This window comes from Danio rerio, chromosome 1 (genome assembly GCF_052040795.2).
Source record: "Danio rerio strain M-AB ecotype USA chromosome 1, GRCz13ab, whole genome shotgun sequence".
In the NCBI taxonomy this organism is placed as follows: Eukaryota; Metazoa; Chordata; class Actinopteri; order Cypriniformes; family Danionidae; genus Danio; species Danio rerio.
This window is the reverse complement of record NC_141021.1, coordinates 45,642,582-45,661,542: the sequence shown is the minus strand read 5'-3', so window position 1 is coordinate 45,661,542 and position 18,961 is coordinate 45,642,582. Positions and strand designations below refer to the sequence as shown.

Here is an 18,961-nt window from a genome sequence, read left to right as displayed (position 1 = left end):
TTGTGTTTAACAGAAGAAAGAAACTCAAGCAGGTTTTTGACAAGTGATGGGAAAGTAAATTATGACAGAATTTTTGATTTTGGGTGAATTACCATATCTCTGTCAGAAAAGTGTTAAAACGCATACTCTATTCAAAAACTATTTATTTTCATGTATGCCAAGGGCAAAACATATAAAATCAACACAGGCTCATTCTGAAAACGTATCTATATATACATTTTTTGGTGAGCACCAGAGGCCATTGTGTATGCTTTTAGAGATCTCAAATTTCTCTGGCAAGTGCCATTCGTGCCTGCTCATCTCACGTAAATCCACCAGAGGCCGCTGTTGAGGCACTGACCTACCCTCCTCCTTCCCTAAACCCAACCAATAATGTTTTCAAAAGCACTGATTGACCCAATCAGCCCATTCCCTAAACCCAACCAACAGTGTTTTTAAAAGCAATTCAGAAAAAAAAATTTACCAAGTTTTTAGATTTTCCATATTCTCATCCTGTTATTTACTTGTTTTTTTTTACTTTTGCTATTTACACTACATTAAGTACAATACGCATACTTCCTTATTGATAGATCTTATTTACATTATGCACAAATGGCTCTAGATGCATAAATCTAGCAAAAGATCTTTGCAATAAGTATAAATAATTAAATGCTACACTGTGAAAAAAAAGTATGTTAAGTTTTCTCCAGCAGCTGGGGAGCCGAAAAAAACGTAAAATAACAGCAATTAAATTACAGAAATGGACAGTGAAATAACGAACCGTGAATTACAGAAATTTCCTTAAATTTAGATTTCTAGTAAATCTAAATTTACTGTAATTTAATGTGAATTAATTTTTACAATTACTGTCTGTAATTTAATGACCGTTATTTTATGGGTTTTATTCCGACACCCCATCACTGGGGAACATCCATAAACACTCATTTACACACATACACTGTGGGGGAAACCGGAGCACCCAGAGGAAACCCATGCCAATACAGAGAGAACATGCAAAGTCCACACAGAAATGCCAACTGACCTAGCCGAGGCTCGAACCAGCGACCTTCTTGCTGTGAGGTGACAGCGCTACCCACTGCACCACTCTAAGTTGTTTCATTGGTTGATTTGAATAAGTTTCATGATTTTAATTACCCTTTAATAAATAAATAAATAAATAAAAACTTCATATCACATTAAAATCATGTATATCGAACATGTGTACTATTTTCATATGCAATGTTGAAATAACCAATTAAAACAGAGTCCAGAAAAATTACGACAAAAGATAAAGTTGCATAAGAGTGCCTAATTATAATTATGAGGGGGTCCCCAATTGTTCGAGTACCCCTCCTCTTTACCACTAAATGTATCTGCCTCACATGAACCCGCTCACGATACATACCCAAACTTAACTTCACTTTCCCAAATTCAGTCACAGCAGGACATCAGAAGGGGGGCGCATGGGGAATTTGGGTGGTGCGCTTTTATCTGCCCCTGGCCGACATCATGCTTTATAGAAGCTCAGCAGCTGACACGTGTCAGAAGCTACCGGGGGGAAATTTATTAGTAGCCTTATCTCCTTAAGCACGGCGAACTGACAAAAATTTGTCTCGATCCAATCAATCACACGCGTCCTCCATGAGAGGACACTGGGCCCAAATCCACCGAGAGACCACGTGCGTATTACTCACAGCCTCAGTCGGGGTGACAGAGAAAAAGAGAGAGGGAGAGGAAAGATTGGAGGAGAGATCCTGAAGTTTTGGAGAGGCTGGGAAGAGCCAGTTGAATCAAAACGGCTTGTCAAAGTTGAAACTGCAATCAAACAACTATTGTGCTTGACAAGGGTACAGACGGCCCTCAGACGCAGAGGACTAATCTGGGTCTATTCAAAGGCCACTCAAGGCAACGGCTAAATTAATGTGCTCAGCGCAAGCGAGAAATGCGTGCTGACACCGATACAGGCGTATTAGCCTGCAGTGATTGGCTGTTTTTAAATGACGGAGGGTGAGGAAAATGAGTGTTGTGTCTATCTGCGGTTCTGTTGACTATTAACACGCTGGCGAACGGGAAGCATTAACTGTGACTGCAGACAGAACTGCGGTGTGGAGGTACAATTATTAATAGATGTGATTACAGGCACTGTCAAGGAGAGGGAAGAGAGACTCATTTGATGAAACAACACACAGGACTATGGATTGTGTTGTCAGATGTGGTAATCAGTGGATCTGCGACGACTTGACCACAAACATGAATCGTGGCTGTAATTATAATTAAGTGTAACCCTTGTTAGTGAAGTTTGTTGATGTAGTTGGCACAGGGCACTAAAACTGTAGCACTTTCTTGCTCTCTCATAGGGCACCAAAAATTCCTTTCATTCTTTTTGGACTCGAATATTAACGTTAATATTGGTTTTCAAGAGTTCACACCTAGCTGATGATTGATAAAGCTTGTTTGGCCTGCTGTCCTATGAGAGAGCCCTTAGCTTATAAGTTCCTCGAGCTCTGGGTTCCCCCCCGTTGCAAGGTGAGACGGGAGTTTGAGCTCAGGTAGATCACGATGACTCCCCTCCTGTTTATTGTAGCTGAGTGTCAGATATGGATGCTGAGAAGGTGTACTCAGAGTTTGGCTAAAATACCAAAAATGTCAGTCATCCTTTTTGAACTCGCATATTAACATTATTATTGGCTTTAATATAAATATTTTAATTATTCTGATCAGAGGGCAGCACGGTGGCTCAGTGGTTAGCACTGTTACCTCACTGGTTCGAGTCTTAGTTCGGCCAGTTGACTTTTCTGACTTTAGAGTGTGCATGTTCTCCACATTTTTATGTGAGTGCTCAGATTTCCACAACAGTCCAAAGACATTTGCTATAGGTAAATTGGATGAACGAAACTGGCCCTGTTTAGAGTTTGTTAATTTGAGAGTGTGTGGGGGATTTCCTGCACTAGGTTGCAGCTGGAAGGGCATCCACTGCGTAAAACATATGCCAGAATAGTTGGTGGTTCATTCCACTGTGGCGACCCCTAATAAAAAGGGAGTAAGCTAAAGGAAAATGAATGAATGAATGAATGAATGAATGGTTTTGATTACTCTAGAGCACAGGTGTCAAACTCAGTTCCAAAAGGGCCGCAGCTCTGCACAGTTTAGTTCCAACCCTAGTTAAACACACCTGATCAAACTAATTAAGTCCTTCAGGCTTGTTTGAAACCTACAGGTAAGTGTGTTGGAGCAGGGTTGGAACTAAACTGTGCAGGGCTTCTGCCTTCCAGGAATTGAGTTTGACACCCCTGCTCTAGAGCCACAATAAAAATATCCTTCAATTTTCAAAGATTTTTGAAAGACATCTGTTCGTGTTCAAACAAAAACCTTATTCATTTTTTAGTGTCGATCGTTGTATAATGATCTCTTTAACCACATTCAACAGTAATTTGCTCAGACATTGTCTATTTTTCCTCATTGTTGACATGATAAAGGAATTCAGGATTTTAGAGATTGAGAAAAATAAACTGCATCATGGAATTGTTGTGAATTGGTCAGCTACACATCAATAATGCTAAATCCCCTGTTCTACCATATGATGAAGGTGCTCTATTACTGTAGATTGACATTTGGTGACTGTGAAGGTCGTTTAAAGAAAATGATATCATTGTCATATTAAAGAAAGAAATTTCAAAAGATTTGGACATTGTGTATGGCGCACCATCCTGTCAGAAGTGGCCTGGCATAAAAAAGTCACTTTTATTTACAGACCTGCCACAATATTTTTCTTTCTTTTTGGTTCTTTAAACCCTCTGCAGTTTCTGCAGCAGTTTTAATGTGAAATATCCAGTAAATGGTGCAGAAAGTGTGATCAGTTTTCTCAGAAACTCAAGTAGGCCCAAATGTGACTGCGGGAAAGTTTTATTACATTGTTTTTGCAGATATTGTAGAATTTTAAAAACTAAAAGATTATTGCTTCACTGTGTTAAATTACACATGAAATCCAAACTAACCATATTGAGTTTGTTCCCAGCAGGCACAGGACGCCAACATGATGTCAGATTGACGTTGTACCCCATTGCCGTGGGGGCGTTGCATTTTGTTTGCAAATGAAAATCAGGTTGACTTCAGAGCCCATAAGACCGACATCAATGTCCAATGTTCATTTAGTTCCAACCCTAATTAAACACACCTGATCAAACTAAATGAGTCCTTCAGGCTTGTTAGAAACAGGTTAGTGTATTGAAGCAGGGTTGAAACAAAACTGCTGCGGCCCTCCAGGAACTGGCTTTGACACCAGTGGTTTAGGATATTGGCTCAGCGTTGGATGGTGGGTCACTTTCCAACACAACCTAAAATCGACTAAATATTGTTGTTTGACGTCAAAATAACATGATCCTTAGGCGTTGGCTAGACAATGAATTTTGGTTACCTGACGTCAAACCTAAATATAACCAAATATTTATGTCATAAGAGATGTTTGTTAGGGTGTAATAACTCTCCCCAAACCCTTTTCCCGATTTTTCTGAATGAAACGCCCACTGTACTACATCCAATCAAGCTCCCAGTCTAAATAACAAGCCAAGCCCACTTTCTCATTTTACATTCCATGTCTCTAAGAACTGCATCACAATACGAAAAAAATAAATGGTCGGGTAACACTTTATTTTGATAGTCCATTTGAGCATTAGTAGACTGTCTGCTTCATATCTGCTGATACTGCTCCTTCAACAGACATTTAACTGACTATGAGAAACTTTGCTGTTACAAGTCAACTTACATTAACCTTAACCTAACAGTCTACTTATAATCTAAAGAGAATTAGTTGGCATGTGGATGCAATGTAGCTTAATTCAACAAACGGACCATCAAAAAAAAGTGACCAATGGTCGCAGCTTCTTGTTCAAGCAGACTTTGAGGATACAATCAACTACATTAAACCTAATGTGGAAAGGGAACTGCATGATAAAACTACCATGAAAGTTTTTACACATTTTAAGCTGTTATTGAATTGTTCAATCAACCACATTTTCTAGATCTACATTACATGTGGCATACTGTAGTGAGCTACTCAAATGGTTCAGATCTTACCTTGAAGAGGTTACTATGTCAGTATACAGTAGGTGACCAAAGGTCGAGGTGGACACCTATGACATGTGGAGTTCCACAAGGTTAAATTCTGGCATATCTCCTGTTCAACTTTTATATGCTCCCACTGAGCAAAATAATAAGAAAGATCAATTCACCTATCATAGTTATGGCACGCAGCTTAGCCTTATTGCCTAATGACCACAACCCTATTGACACCCTCTTCCAAAGCATTGTTGAAATTAACAGTTGGATGTGCCAAAACATTCTTCAGGTAAAACAAAGAGAAAACTGAAGTCATTGGGTTGCATTGTTTGCGAACAGAGGTGAGGTTCTCAAGGTAAATGCGTACCTTCTAAGGGTCAAACAACAAAAAATAAGGTTGAGAATCTTGGTGTGATTCTGGAGTCAGATATGAGTTTCAATAGTCATGTCAAAGTAGTAATGAAATCAGTATACTATCATCTCAAAACATTGCAAGAATCAGAAGGTTTGTTTCCAGTGAAGTCTTTGAGACTGGCTTACTGTAATGGACTCCTCATTGGCCTTCCCAAAAAGAAAGTCATACAGTTGCAACTCATCCAGAACGCTGCTGCCAGGATTCTGACCAGAACCAAGTAAATGAGAGCACATGACACCTGTCCTCAGGTCTTTACACGGGCTCCCAGTTACATTCAGAATAGATTTTAAATATTTCTACTTGTCTATAAATCACTAATTGGCATTACATTACAGAAAAGATCCCTGAATACAAAATTAAAAGATCACTCAGATCATTAGGATCAAGTAAATTAGAAATTCAAAGAGTTCAGTCAAAGCAGGGTTAATCAACCTTCAGCTATTATGCCCCCTGCTGCTAGAATCAGCTTCTACAAATGATCAGATGTGCTCCAACATTAGGCACATTCAAAACAAGACTTAAAACACATCTGTTTAGCTGTGCCTTTACTGACTGAGCACTGGGCTACATCCAACACATTGCACTAAAATGTCTTTCTCTTCTTTTTCATTCTTTTATAACATGTTTTAACACATTTTAATATGTTTTTATCTATTTTTAATCACTTTTAATTATTTTTATTTTCTTGTTTCCTATATTCCTGTTTATGTAAAGCACTTTGAATTACCATTGTGCATGAAATGTGCTATGTAAATAAATTGTTTACTGAATTGAGAAGCAAAAGTTAAAAATGTCTTTGTTTACAAATCTTAAACTATGGTAAAACATATTATTATTAGTATTATATCTAGTATGGTGCAAAATGTTATTTTGCCCCATAATCATAATTTGTGTGAAAAAGACCAAAACATTTGATGTTCCATTTTTGTAAGCTGAAAACTGTATGCACAGGTATCAGTGTTGAACCTATTTCTAAAGCTAAGCTAAGGGAACAGTTATTCTATTTTTGGCCTAACTTTTTCTTTAAGTTCAGAGATTAAACTTAGTAAAGATACATTTACAATCCAGCCTGGTCTCCTGCTGTCGGCACTTCTCAGACTTTCCATCACTTTTCCACCATTCTTAGAGACACGATGGCCTATTTTCCATCATCTCCTTGTCTACAGCCATTGCCCTTCGACATTTTCTTCCAACCTGCAGCAAATATATTTGATTTTAATGTTGAAAAATAGCACAACATCTTGCATAACACTTTAGAGGAGACTTAGATGTTCCATTTTAAAGTGAAATGCAGAGCAGACCAAAGAGAGAAACTGTCAAAGAAACCAAGTGTGACTTTTCATGATGAAGAAGGAATTCAATGAAGAACAGCTTCAGTTAAAGACTCCTGACCTTGCGCCGCTGGCCGTGAACACCCTGTAAAAGTCTACTTGGCTTGTGGCTGGGTAATCTAATAGCCCACAGCTATGGCAGTGTGAGATGGTACACACCTGCTGCAACTTTCTCATTGTCATTGTTGGTAATGTGAATTTCCATCTTGTCGCTCCGAAGACTGAACCTCATTTTCTGTGAAGTGCATGCAAAATTTAGAGTTCAGAGATGCTTATGGCAGTTTCCTGGACTCTAAACTGGCAGGTTCCTGGTTCTGTGCCTCTGGAAGATCTTTCATGAACCATTAGACACCTGACACTATAAAGTATATGCCATGGCTTTGCAGAATATCACATTATTCCTCCTTTATAAAACGTTATATATGTGCTTAAGTGAAAATGTCACACCGCTCATTATGTATGTGCACGTATGAAACATTCTGAACGTGAAAGGCTTCATGAAATGTTAAAGCTATATATAGTGTATATATAGTGCTGGTGTTGACACCATATTAACTAGATGGCTTTTATTAATCAGATGTCTTAAATATAAGTTGTATAATTCTTCGGTTTGCAGTTAAAACAAAAATTATTTCACTAATTACAGAAATACGGAAAAGAAATAGATTTAATGAAATGAAATAGCTTTTTTGGTGCACATGAAGGCTTGAGGTTTGTGTAACAATTGTTACACTAGTCATATTGCTTTTCTTGGATCCCATGCAATTGAACAGGCTTGACAACATTAATTGTGTTTATGAAGTTTAAGTATGAATCATTCCTTGACTGTTTTTAGCAGAAACGGTTAGCAAAAGAAAAGTGTGTGTGTGTATGTGTGTGTGTGTGTGTGTGTGTGTGTGTGTGTGTGTGTGTGTGTGTGTGTGTGTGTGTGTGTGTGTGTGACTGTGTGTGACTGTGTGAGTGTGTGTGTGTGTGTGTATATATACACATAAATATATTATGTGTTATTGAGACTTATTAATGTTGTTAATGTTTAGTTGTGAAAATTTGAATAAATTAAACTGTTTTTAACATTTGTTTGCACATATGTTGTCTTTTTTTAATATGTCTCTTTTTCAAATATGTTGTTTTGTTGTCTTTTTTAATAGTAAGAAAAACACTCCCTGGCCACTTTATTAGGTACACCTTACTAGTACTTGGTTACTCCCTTTTGCTTTCATAACTGCCTTAATCCTTCGTGGCATAGATTCAACCAGGTACTGGAAATATTACAGAGATTTTGGTAAATAGTGACATGATAGCATCCCGCATTTGCTGCAGATTTGTCAGCTGCACATCCATGATGCGAATTACCCGTTCCAATACATCAAAGAGATGCTCTATAGCATTGAGATCTAGTGACTGTGGAGGCCATTTGAGTCCAGTGAACTCATTGCCATGTTCAAGAAACCAGTCTGAGAGGATTTGCGCTTTATGACATGGTGTATAATTCTGCTGGAAGTAGCCATCAAAACATGGGTAAACTGTGGTTATAAAGGGCTGGACCTGGTCAGCAACAATACTCAGGTAGGCTGTGGTGATGCTCAATTGGTACTAATGGGCTCAAAGTGTGCCAAGAAAATATCCCCCACACCATTACATCACCACCACCAGCAGCCTGAACCGTTGAGACAAGGCTAGATGGATCCATGTTTCATGTTGTTGATGCTACATTCTGATTTAACCATCTGAATGTCGCAGCAGAAATCGAGACTCATCAGACAAGGCAACATTTTTCCAATCTTCTATTGTCCAATTTTGGTAAGCCTGTGCGAACTGGAGCCTCAGTTTCTAAACCAGTCAGGTCATTATTTTCTGACCTCTGGCATCAACAATGCATGTGTGCCCACAGAACTGCCACTCACTGAATGTTTTCTCTTTTTCAGACCATTCCTTGCAAACCCTGGAGATGGTTTTACATGAAAATCCCAGTAGATCAGCATTTTCTGAAATACTCAGACCAGCCCATCTGGAAGCAACAACCATGCCACATTCAAAGTCACTTAAATCATCTTTCTTTGCCATTCTGATGCTCGGTTTGAACTTCAGCAAATCGTCTTGACCATGTCTATGTGCCTAATTGCATTAAAAAATTGCTGCCATGTGATTGGCTCATTAGACATTTGCGTTAACAAGCAGTTGGACAGGTGTACCTAATAAAGTGGCCGGCTAAAAAAATTTGGCTAGCATTTCTGTAAAACGGCTTTTTCTAATGTCTTTTTGAATGCCTTAATTAATGCAATTAATCTGAATTAGCCATTAAATAAAGTGCCAGCCCAAATTGATTCACAGTGTGATGATTCCTTCAGCTCAACCTTATTTTTCAGTGTAATTTCTTGACTAAGTTCATATCCTCTGTTTGCCAAACACATCTTCATCAACGACATAGCCTAAATTACAGTTAGTCATCCTCATAAATCAGATGGCCTACTTGGACGTGTCTCCCTGCCTTTACTTACTACTGTATTTACAATAACAGTGTGAGCTGCAGGTTGTTGGTTGAGTTCCAAGCTTTTTTAGACCTTGCTGTTTCCATTTTGGCCTCATAATCCTCTGAATAGACTAAGGCTACCTAATAAGCTGTGCAGGTGACGCTGCATAGAAATCCACTCATAGCTAAAAGGCTTAAATGGAGACTGAAGGATCAAAGGATGATACTGCATAGTGATTAAAAATCATTAAGGAGACCACACTATAGTATTGCTGCAGTTGGCTTTTTATGATACATAATGTATTTTTTTAATGCAGAATGTATGACACAGTACAATATATTCATTATTTTGGTCAGTTAATCAATTTGATATACAGTTGAAATCAGAATTAATAACCCCCCTGAATTATTTGCCCTCTGTTTATTTTTATTCCCCAATTTCTGTTTAACAGAGAAAATATTTTTTTAAATCATTTCTAAACATAATAGTTTTAATTACTTATTTCTAATAACTGATTTATTTTATCTTTGCCATGATGACAGTAAATAATATTTGACTAGACATGTTTCAAGACACTTCTATAAGGCTTAAAGAGACATTTAAAGGCTTAACTAGGTTAATTAGGTTAGCTAGGCAGGATAGGGTAATTAGGCAAGTTATTGTATAGCGATGGTTTGGTCTGTAGACTAATGGAAAAAAAGTTTGACCTTAAAATGCTTTTTTTTTATTAAAAAATTATTTTATTCTTCATTTATTTATTTTATTTCTTTACTTCTTTTATTTATTTATTTGTATTTTAATTATTTTAATTTCAATCTTTGGTAAAGTTGGTAGAAAAAAAAAGTTAAATTTAAATGGATTGATTAGATTGATTCATTCTACAGTTTACGGTCATAGAAAAACTAATTTGTTTAACAATTAGCTCAAATTAGCTCAACAAATTAGCTCAGTCATTAAGAATAGTTCAAATCAGCTGAGGATCATCTCCAGACTTAAATCCATACTTTCTGTTCGAGATTTAGAAAAAGTCATACATGATTTTATCACATCTAGTCGTAATTCCTTATATATTGGTCTCCCAATGTTCATTGGCATAATTGCAGTTGGTGTCAAAATGGTACCTTTTAACAGGTGCCAAAAACATGCTCATATTTCACAAGTTTTAGCATCTCTTCTTTGGACTGGCTTCCTTTTAATTTTAGAATACAGTTCAATATTTTATTTATTGTTTTTAAGCACTGAATGTGCAAGCACCTTCTTATATTTCTGATTGTATTAATTTACATTCAACTTCTCTGTCTCTTAGGTTGTCAAATAAAGTTTTACTACAGACTCTTCTGTCACGACATAAACTGAAAGGAGATCCTCTGCAGTCACTGCTCCACGTTTGTGAAACCAGCTGCCACCGGACATTACAAGTGCTTCTTCTATTTTTGTTTTTAAGTCCAGACTTAAGACACATTTATATTTTATTGACTTTCCAGCCTTTTAATCCACATTGTGCATTGTTGCTATCTTACTAGTATTCTCATTATTACTTTTATTGTTATTTTACCGTTTTAGAATGTGTGATGGTTTTGTTAAGCACTTTGGTTAGTGCCTGTTACGATTGACCGGGTGGATGGAGGCAAAAAAGTGTCACAGAAGCCGCTGGTGAAAGTGAAGAGTGATTTATTTACACAAAGTGAAAACAAAAATCCAGCAAAACAGGTGAAAGTGACAAAACAACAATAAAGAAAAATAAACTATTCAATATTTACAATGTATATACAGGCTTGCTCAGCTAAATCAAGTAAATGACCTGAACAAAATCTGTTAACAATACTGACACAAACACAACCTCCTCCTACAACTACCCACTCCAATGCTTGGGGCCATTTTATTGTATTGGCCCCGCCCATGGGTAAACCATTTTACTGGTAGTGGGTTACCATGTATACAAAAAAATACATAAAAAGATATTCAACAGAAATATAAATTAATGCAAGTAAATGAATATGCATACAAAACTCAAAATACAACACAACAAATAAACAATACAAATTTAAACAACAAAACTGTGATTTTTATTTACTGACCAGGGGGTTGTGACCCTGATGATGTTATGGAAAATGGCTGCTCCAAAGTGAAGGCGGGAAAAATCTGAATAAATGGCTTTGTTTGAACGGTTAACAGGTTGGTGCTGAGAAATGGAAACTGGTAAGTATATGTAAACTCTTTATGTTTGGTTAATAAATGAAGTTTGAAAGAAAATGTGTCTGTGGTTATTTCAGTGTTGATATGGGCTATTGTTTGACATAAGTGAAATTTTTACATAAACACAATGCTAATCTGGACAGAAAAACAACATATACACATTACACAAACACACACATGCACAATACAAATAACACAAAGGTCCATGTTTAAAAGTATGTATTTTATGTATGAGTGCAATGTGATGTGTTTGTTAGTCACAGTGTTTTTTAGTTTTACACTGTGACAGTGCCAAACCGAAGTTAAATAAATAAACTATGCCTACTTTACCTTTATTTTTTACTTTTATAACATTGATAAAACTGCACGTGACTGGATCAAACAAATAAATATAAAGCATTAACATAAATCTGCTCATATTTTATGTTTTGGACAAGATGAAATAGTTTCCTAGTTTCCCAGGTTGCAGCTGGAAGGGCATCGACTGCGTAAAACATGTGCTGGATAAGTTGACGGTTCATTCCGCTGTGGCAACCCCGAATTAATAAAGGGACTAGCCGAAAAGAAAACGAACGAATTAATAAACAAGATGAAATAAGTTTAAATGTTTAAAACGTTTAATGACTTTTTTGTCATATTGTTCTTATTGCATATTGTTTTCTGTACAGCTGTATTTTTGGTGACTGTGACTTTGTGCAAAATGTTGAACAAGAAAGAAAGCATGACTTTTTAATCAAATACTTTTAATTACAATAAGTATATTTATTATATGTGATAACCTGTGAAGTTGTGAACTCCAAACCATAAAATGGACTACAATTGATACTTAAGACTACAAAAATGGTGCGCAAATTTTGACGTCATTAATTAATGGCATACTGTACACCTGGGCCTGAGAGCTACAATGGAGAAAAATAATAACGTTAAGTAACAATCAGTCGATAACGGCTCAAGGTTTAAGCGTTTTCTTTACATAAACCGTCAAATTTGTTGATTTGTTGTTTATAGTAAATGAGTCTGTGAGCTTTTATCGGAGCTTGATAGATTTGGATTAAAACGAAACGAACAAAATGGGGATCCAAACGTAACTGTCGGTGAGTATTACATCATATTACATTAGTAATTCGGGTTTGATTAGTTTTGGTGCTATCATTACCTTTAAGCTTAATGCCATTAGCTACATGTTAATTTGATAATGTTAATATGTTGTTAAAAAAATAATAGAGCACACAATGTTAATAGTGCAAATGCAAATGGAATGACTATTTCTCCTCTGCCAACACAATACACCATAATGCTAACAATGTTTATATTTAGCAAGCTGGTTACTGCTGAAGTACTGTATATGTTTAATTAGGTTAAGTTACTTGATATGTGATGTTTAATTTTTCTTTCCGTTATCATAAAACATTAGACAATATGTCAATGTAGAGGTCACAGTATAATATCACATATGCAGAGTCAACAATTGAAATATATTTACCCAGAGACAATATTTGAGGCACTGCTTCATATTATTTTATATTGTTATACTGCAAATCAAATGCTTCATATAAGACTCATAACTGTTTGTTTGAGAAAGGGATACACATGATCCTAGAATAATATGTGCATACTGTATACTAAAATAAAATCGAAATAACTGGGCTTTAAGTTATCTCTGAATATTACAGAAAGAAGCATAATACTATATTGCAGCATTTGTGTGTATATATGGGCTGATTATTTTTAAATCTCTGTGCTTATGGCCATAATTAGGAGTAAACATATTGACCTTTACGGGTTTGTTTATTTTGTTGTAAGGTTGGAAATGCTAGGTGGTGCTGTTCTGCCTCCAATTCAGCATCTTTGCCAAAAAAAGAAGAAGAAGAAAAAAAAAACTATGCATTTATTCAACCAAACAATTCTCTCTCTCTCTCTCTCTCTCTCTCTCTCTCTCTCTCTCTCTCTCTCTCTCTCCTGTGCAGACACTTTCTTTTCTGCCCCTTTCACTATATGCATGCCTGGCTTTTATATTATTCCTTCCTGCTCTCAAACAGTTCCCTCCAGTCAGGATCATAGACACTCACACATCTGTGAGTTTAAAACAATTAGGATTGTTTTGCCTTCAGCCAGCTATACACATTGCCATTAGTGAAATCAAAGAAGTAAGATGTGGGTCAAGATGCTTGCCAGTTTCCCATAACATCTAGTCACAGTAATTAATATATTGACTTATCGCACAACACATGGACATGACCTCAATCATTTTTAGTGATGCAATATAAATCGCCCATACATAAAAAACAATTCTAGCAACATTTTAGCTGATTGTGCAACATCTCTATCTCTACTGGAGGTGTCAGTGTCAGTATAGTTAAAGAAACACCCTAGTATCTACTATAAAATACTTTAGAATAGTTTTATGTGGGTGTCTGACAACTGAAAATAGATCTGGTATCAGATATCGCAGCCTCTTTTACTTTTTACCTTGCACTTTTTTGTTAACGTTTCGTCATCTTGGAATAAGGTTTTATTTGCGTTCTGAATGATTTTGAGATATTGAGCTCCAAAGTTTTTGCGTTCCAGTATGTGTGTAACATTTGTTTTTAAAATACAGTCTTTAAATGTAAACAACTTATAAAAAAAACATCAAAACATCCCATAATGTAAACAAGTTGTCATTTAATAAAAATATGTCAATAACTTAATTTTGACAAAAACCTTATAATTCTAAGGTGACGATTTATTATTATTTATTTAAGATTCGTTTTCACATTATGATTCCAATGACTAAAAATTAAAATGTTTTTAGGCTAAAATTAAATATTCTTAAGAATGAAATATTATGTGTTCTTTGAAACAGTGTACTTGCATTGTGATGACATTATATTGTCCTTCTGGTGTTATATAATGAGTGACATAAAATGGTCTTAAAATGTATATAATATATTTTCATGCACTATATCATACAACAAAAAAAGGTATTGTGACAGGCCTAATAATATATAATATTAGTAAAGCATTGTTTATGGTATATAGTGCTCAACATATAAGAGTAAATACATAATTTAAATGAATGTTTTCTATAGGATGCTTTACAATATTATATTAGCGCTTATACATTAGATTAGTCAGTACTGAAGCCAAATCTGGAGCAAATCTAACAGAATAATAAGTGATTATGGTCCAAAAATCAGTAGCCAAAATTTATGTTAAGGGAAAAATATAGAATAAAATTTTTAAAAGAGCAAAAATCAATACATAAATAAAAATATAAATAAATTTAAAGTTAATACATTTTTGGCAATATTTCACATTAATTTTAACTTTTAAATTAATTGAATTCTAGCCGTCAGCTAGCTCTGCAACTCACACATGGTCGCCCACTAAAGCTAAGCAGGGCTGCGCTGGGTCGGTACCTGGAAGGGAGACTACACGGAAAGCTAGTTTGGTGCTGGAAATGGTGTTAGTGAGGCCAGCAGGGGGTTTTCATCTTGCAGTCTAAGTGGGTCCTAACCCCCCTAATTGATTGGCACACAATATGTGGATGAGGAGATTCCTCTCAAAATTGTGTAAATTGCTTTGAGTGTCTTGAAAAGAAAACTATAAATGTAAGGAATTATTATGTATTATCTAAAATATAATTGTTAATAAATATCTCCATTTAATAAATCAATTGAATAAACCAAAAATAATGCTAAAATGCACCAAATTATATTACCTACTTTCGCTGCATAAATGGATGAAAATATTCATTGTCAAAATAGTGTGTAGTCATTTATGCACAGCATATTAATGTTATTAAACATAATTTGTTGTGTTTTCAGTGCTGTCGAAATATTATTTCTAGTTCTGACATTTAACAGCCAAACAGAAAGAACTTTATGTACAGGGTTAATCATTTATGCAAACATGAATTAATTAAACAGAGCTAGTTTTGATTTAAATCTACAGATTGTAATTGCTGATACATTAACGAGACAGCATTTACCAAAACAAATCTGTAAATACTTTGTAAATGGTATCTTTAAATAAGTTGTCTTTAAATAAAGCTAAATACACCAAATTGTACTGCATTGCTTGCTTGTTTATTAGTAAGAAGTACATGTTCTCTTTGCCACTGACTTACAATACAATTACAATAGGCTGTGCAATACTAGAAGAAAATGTGAAATGTGATAGTATGCAGAATACTGCGATATTTGATATGTGATACAAATTTTTTAAAAAGGTTATCACCAAGATGTTTCACATTATTTATATAATAAAGCACCTCTTACCACTCCAGCCACGTTTTTGCTGTTGCAATTAACAGATCAGATATTTTAAGAACATAAACAAAACTAATAACAATAATAATAATAATAATAGTTGTAGTAATATAATATAAAAGTAAATATAGGCAACATTTTGGTTCACTGGTATCCTGCAGATTCATTAACCTGAAAGCATCAAGAGTAATGAGAAAAACTAAAACACTTGAAACATAGTTGAGCTTTTGCTTTTGCAGTCTTACTGCTTTCCCAAAAATGGCTTGTTTGGTCATATTTCTACTAAAATCATTACATATTTTTGTCCAGAAAACCAGCATGTTCACTCTGCTTGCTTGCAGAGATGTGTGTAACTACATTGTCTGATGTACCGAGAAGTCTTTCAGAGAGTCTGCTATTGGCAGGCACACAAAAATACTCGTATTAAATTACTCGGTTATAGCAAACCACAGCAATATGCATATTATACTATGATATCCACATTTGTGACATTTCCATAATTTAGATCAATTGTGCAGCCCTGCGATAAACTAAATAGAACTGAAACTCAAAATTTATGTTTCATATCATTCGCTATCATTAATTAATAACATAAGGATTTTTTTATTTATTTAACCACTTTAATATACCGACATTACTAAGGCAAATAGTTTTAGTAGTGTTAGTAGTGAAAACAAAAATATTTAAATAAAATATTTGATCACTTTATAATAAAATAAACACAAAGAGAATTAAACTTGATAAATAAAATAAAAAAAATTATAAAAACTGTGTGCAATAGGGAAGGTAGATCAACATTCGTAAGGTGTATATAATAATGATAGAGTAAACCTCAAACTCTGTTAACAACACTAATTATAATAATCAAATCTGAGCTTTCAAGTAAAGCAACTAACCATCACTATTCAAATACAAATTGAACATTACAAATTGTGAAGTTGATTGACTATATTACCCGCTATGCTGAAAAATCTTTTCAGATGGAGTGCTAGTGGCTAGGATGCACAAGAAAAGAAACCAAAAAGCCACTCTGGCGACATCCTTATCCATTTTTTAAAATTTACAATCTCCTCACTGCTTCTATACGGCACTCATTTTTGCATGTGTTTTTATTCTGACTTGAAGTGACAAGTGTGTGCACGTGTATCCATTGACCATTTACTGTACAAAAGGAATTGCACTCCCCTAGCATCTCTCGTAACTAGGTGACCATCAACCATTTTGTCAGAGGATGACAAACGAACCAATCGTTGCTGGAGCTCCGATGCAAGTTTATTGGGAAAAGTAAAAAACACTGCAGTGTTTGGGTGTGTTGTGTTTGTCTGAGGTAATTAGTCTGCTGTTACTGAAATGCATATATTCTATACAAAGTGTAAAGCAGATTGGTTGGTTCTACTTGCATGAATCGCGGTGTGTTCAGGGGGTATTCGAAAAAATTTAGATGGTTTTTAGGTACGCCTGGAAAATGTGCATGGTTCATGTGCGTGCCTCTTGCACAACCTGTGCACATCGCTCCTATATGCGAGTCGTGCAAGACACGAGCCTCCATTGGAAATGACAAACTTGCATGCAAAGCTTTTTGGCACTGCTTCCAAAGTGCGTACTCAGCAGCCACATTTTAATACAAATATTGCCTTTATACTAAAACTACATACCGAATATTTTTTATTGATATTGACAATGCCGTTCAGTTAGTAAATATCTATACCAATTTTATCGCGCAGCCCTATGCTAAGCACTTTAGAATTCATTCAATTTCCTTCCGCTTAGTCTATTATTTATCAGGGTTCGCCACAGTGGAATAAACCGCCAACTAGTCCGGCATATATTTTACACAGCAGATGCCCTTCCAGCCGCAGCCCAGTATAGGGAAACACACATACACTCTTGCATTCACATACACATTTATACACTACAGCCAATTCTGTTTACTCAATTCATCTATAGCACATGTCTTTGGACTGTGGGGGAAACGGAGCACCCAGCAACCTTTCTGCTGTGAGGTGACAGTGCTAACCACTGAGCCAGCGCACTTTAGTATATTTTCAGTTTTCCTATGTTTTATGAAAGTTTTGTTATTATGATATGCCTACTATTATTATACTATTGCATACAAGCAAAAATGCTAAGCAGTGTCTGAAACGTTACACCAGAATCCAGAATGCAAACCATGAATAAGATGTTATTTAAAGAAAGCACACCCGGAGAATCGCACGCACGCATTTTCCCCAACAGCTGTGCAGATATTCAATGTTTGGCAGTGCGAAAATGATTATTACAACATGCTCCTCATGTTTTTCAGAATCCCTGGAGAAATCGACGACCCCCATGGGAGTCTGGCTAATGGGACTCACCGGTACCAATACTTCCTTTCCACAAACCCATCTCTAGAGTGGCAGCCGGTAAAGAAGACAGTGCCGAATGTGAAGTATGTCCCCGCGGGAGAAGGTATGAGATTGGAGGAAGGAAAAATGGCTTGGTGGTGGGGCGTGATTCATTCGGAAGTGTTTTGATAGCAAGTCTCGAGTCACAAATCTCACACGAGGACAAGAGTCCTGTAAATACTGTCTCTACACCATCCACCCCGCCCTACGACTGCAGGCTTGTTACTTTGTGATTTAAGAGTGCCTTAAATACACCTCAGTTTACTGTTATAGTGGTGAAAAAAATAGCTAAAGATGGTTTAAATGAGCGTATGAGGTAACCTGGTGCAGTCTGGCATTGTGTGACAGAAAATGAAATGCGTACTTACTGTGTGTGGGCATAATTTGGGTTTTTGGTGGCAGGAGTTGTGCTCTAAAAGCCCAGGGAGCTTTAACACAGCACTCTAATGATTTAGAAAGGTGGTCACAGGGTTTTTAGATGCATTTAGCGAGCACAGTATATTTGGGAAGTTGATGGGAGGGTACAAATTTAGGTCTGGATGTGTTACTTGCAGTGCCAACGTGAAGATCGTTTAGCTTATACTGACACTGAAAGTGCATGAGTCACTGTGAGCTCAAAATGGTCTATTGGAAGGTTAATATAAAAATTGGTAAATGGGATTGACCATTGATGAGCTAGAAAGTCTTCCTCAATCTATTGATGTTCTTGAATTTTTGAAAGCAACATATTAAACATCATATTTTATGTATTTTAATTTTAAATATTTGTATTATTATTTATATTTATATTATTTAATATTTATTATTATTATTATTACTACTACTACTACAACTATCACCACTACTACTACTGCTACCACTACTACTACTACTATTT

The 18,961-nt window shown here is 35.8% G+C and overlaps 1 long non-coding RNA gene across 1 annotated transcript in view; it reads left to right on the top strand.

Annotated features, from left to right (window-relative positions):
• The first annotated feature begins 12,326 nt into the window (after positions 1 to 12,326).
• LOC141386144 (uncharacterized) overlaps positions 12,327 to 18,961 on the top strand; it is a 56,199-nt gene continuing 49,564 nt past the window's right edge. Inside the window, exons 1-2 of the long non-coding RNA XR_015476865.1 lie at positions 12,327 to 12,541; positions 18,003 to 18,148. This is a non-coding gene — a long non-coding RNA (uncharacterized LOC141386144). The remainder of the gene's footprint in view (positions 12,542 to 18,002; positions 18,149 to 18,961) is intronic.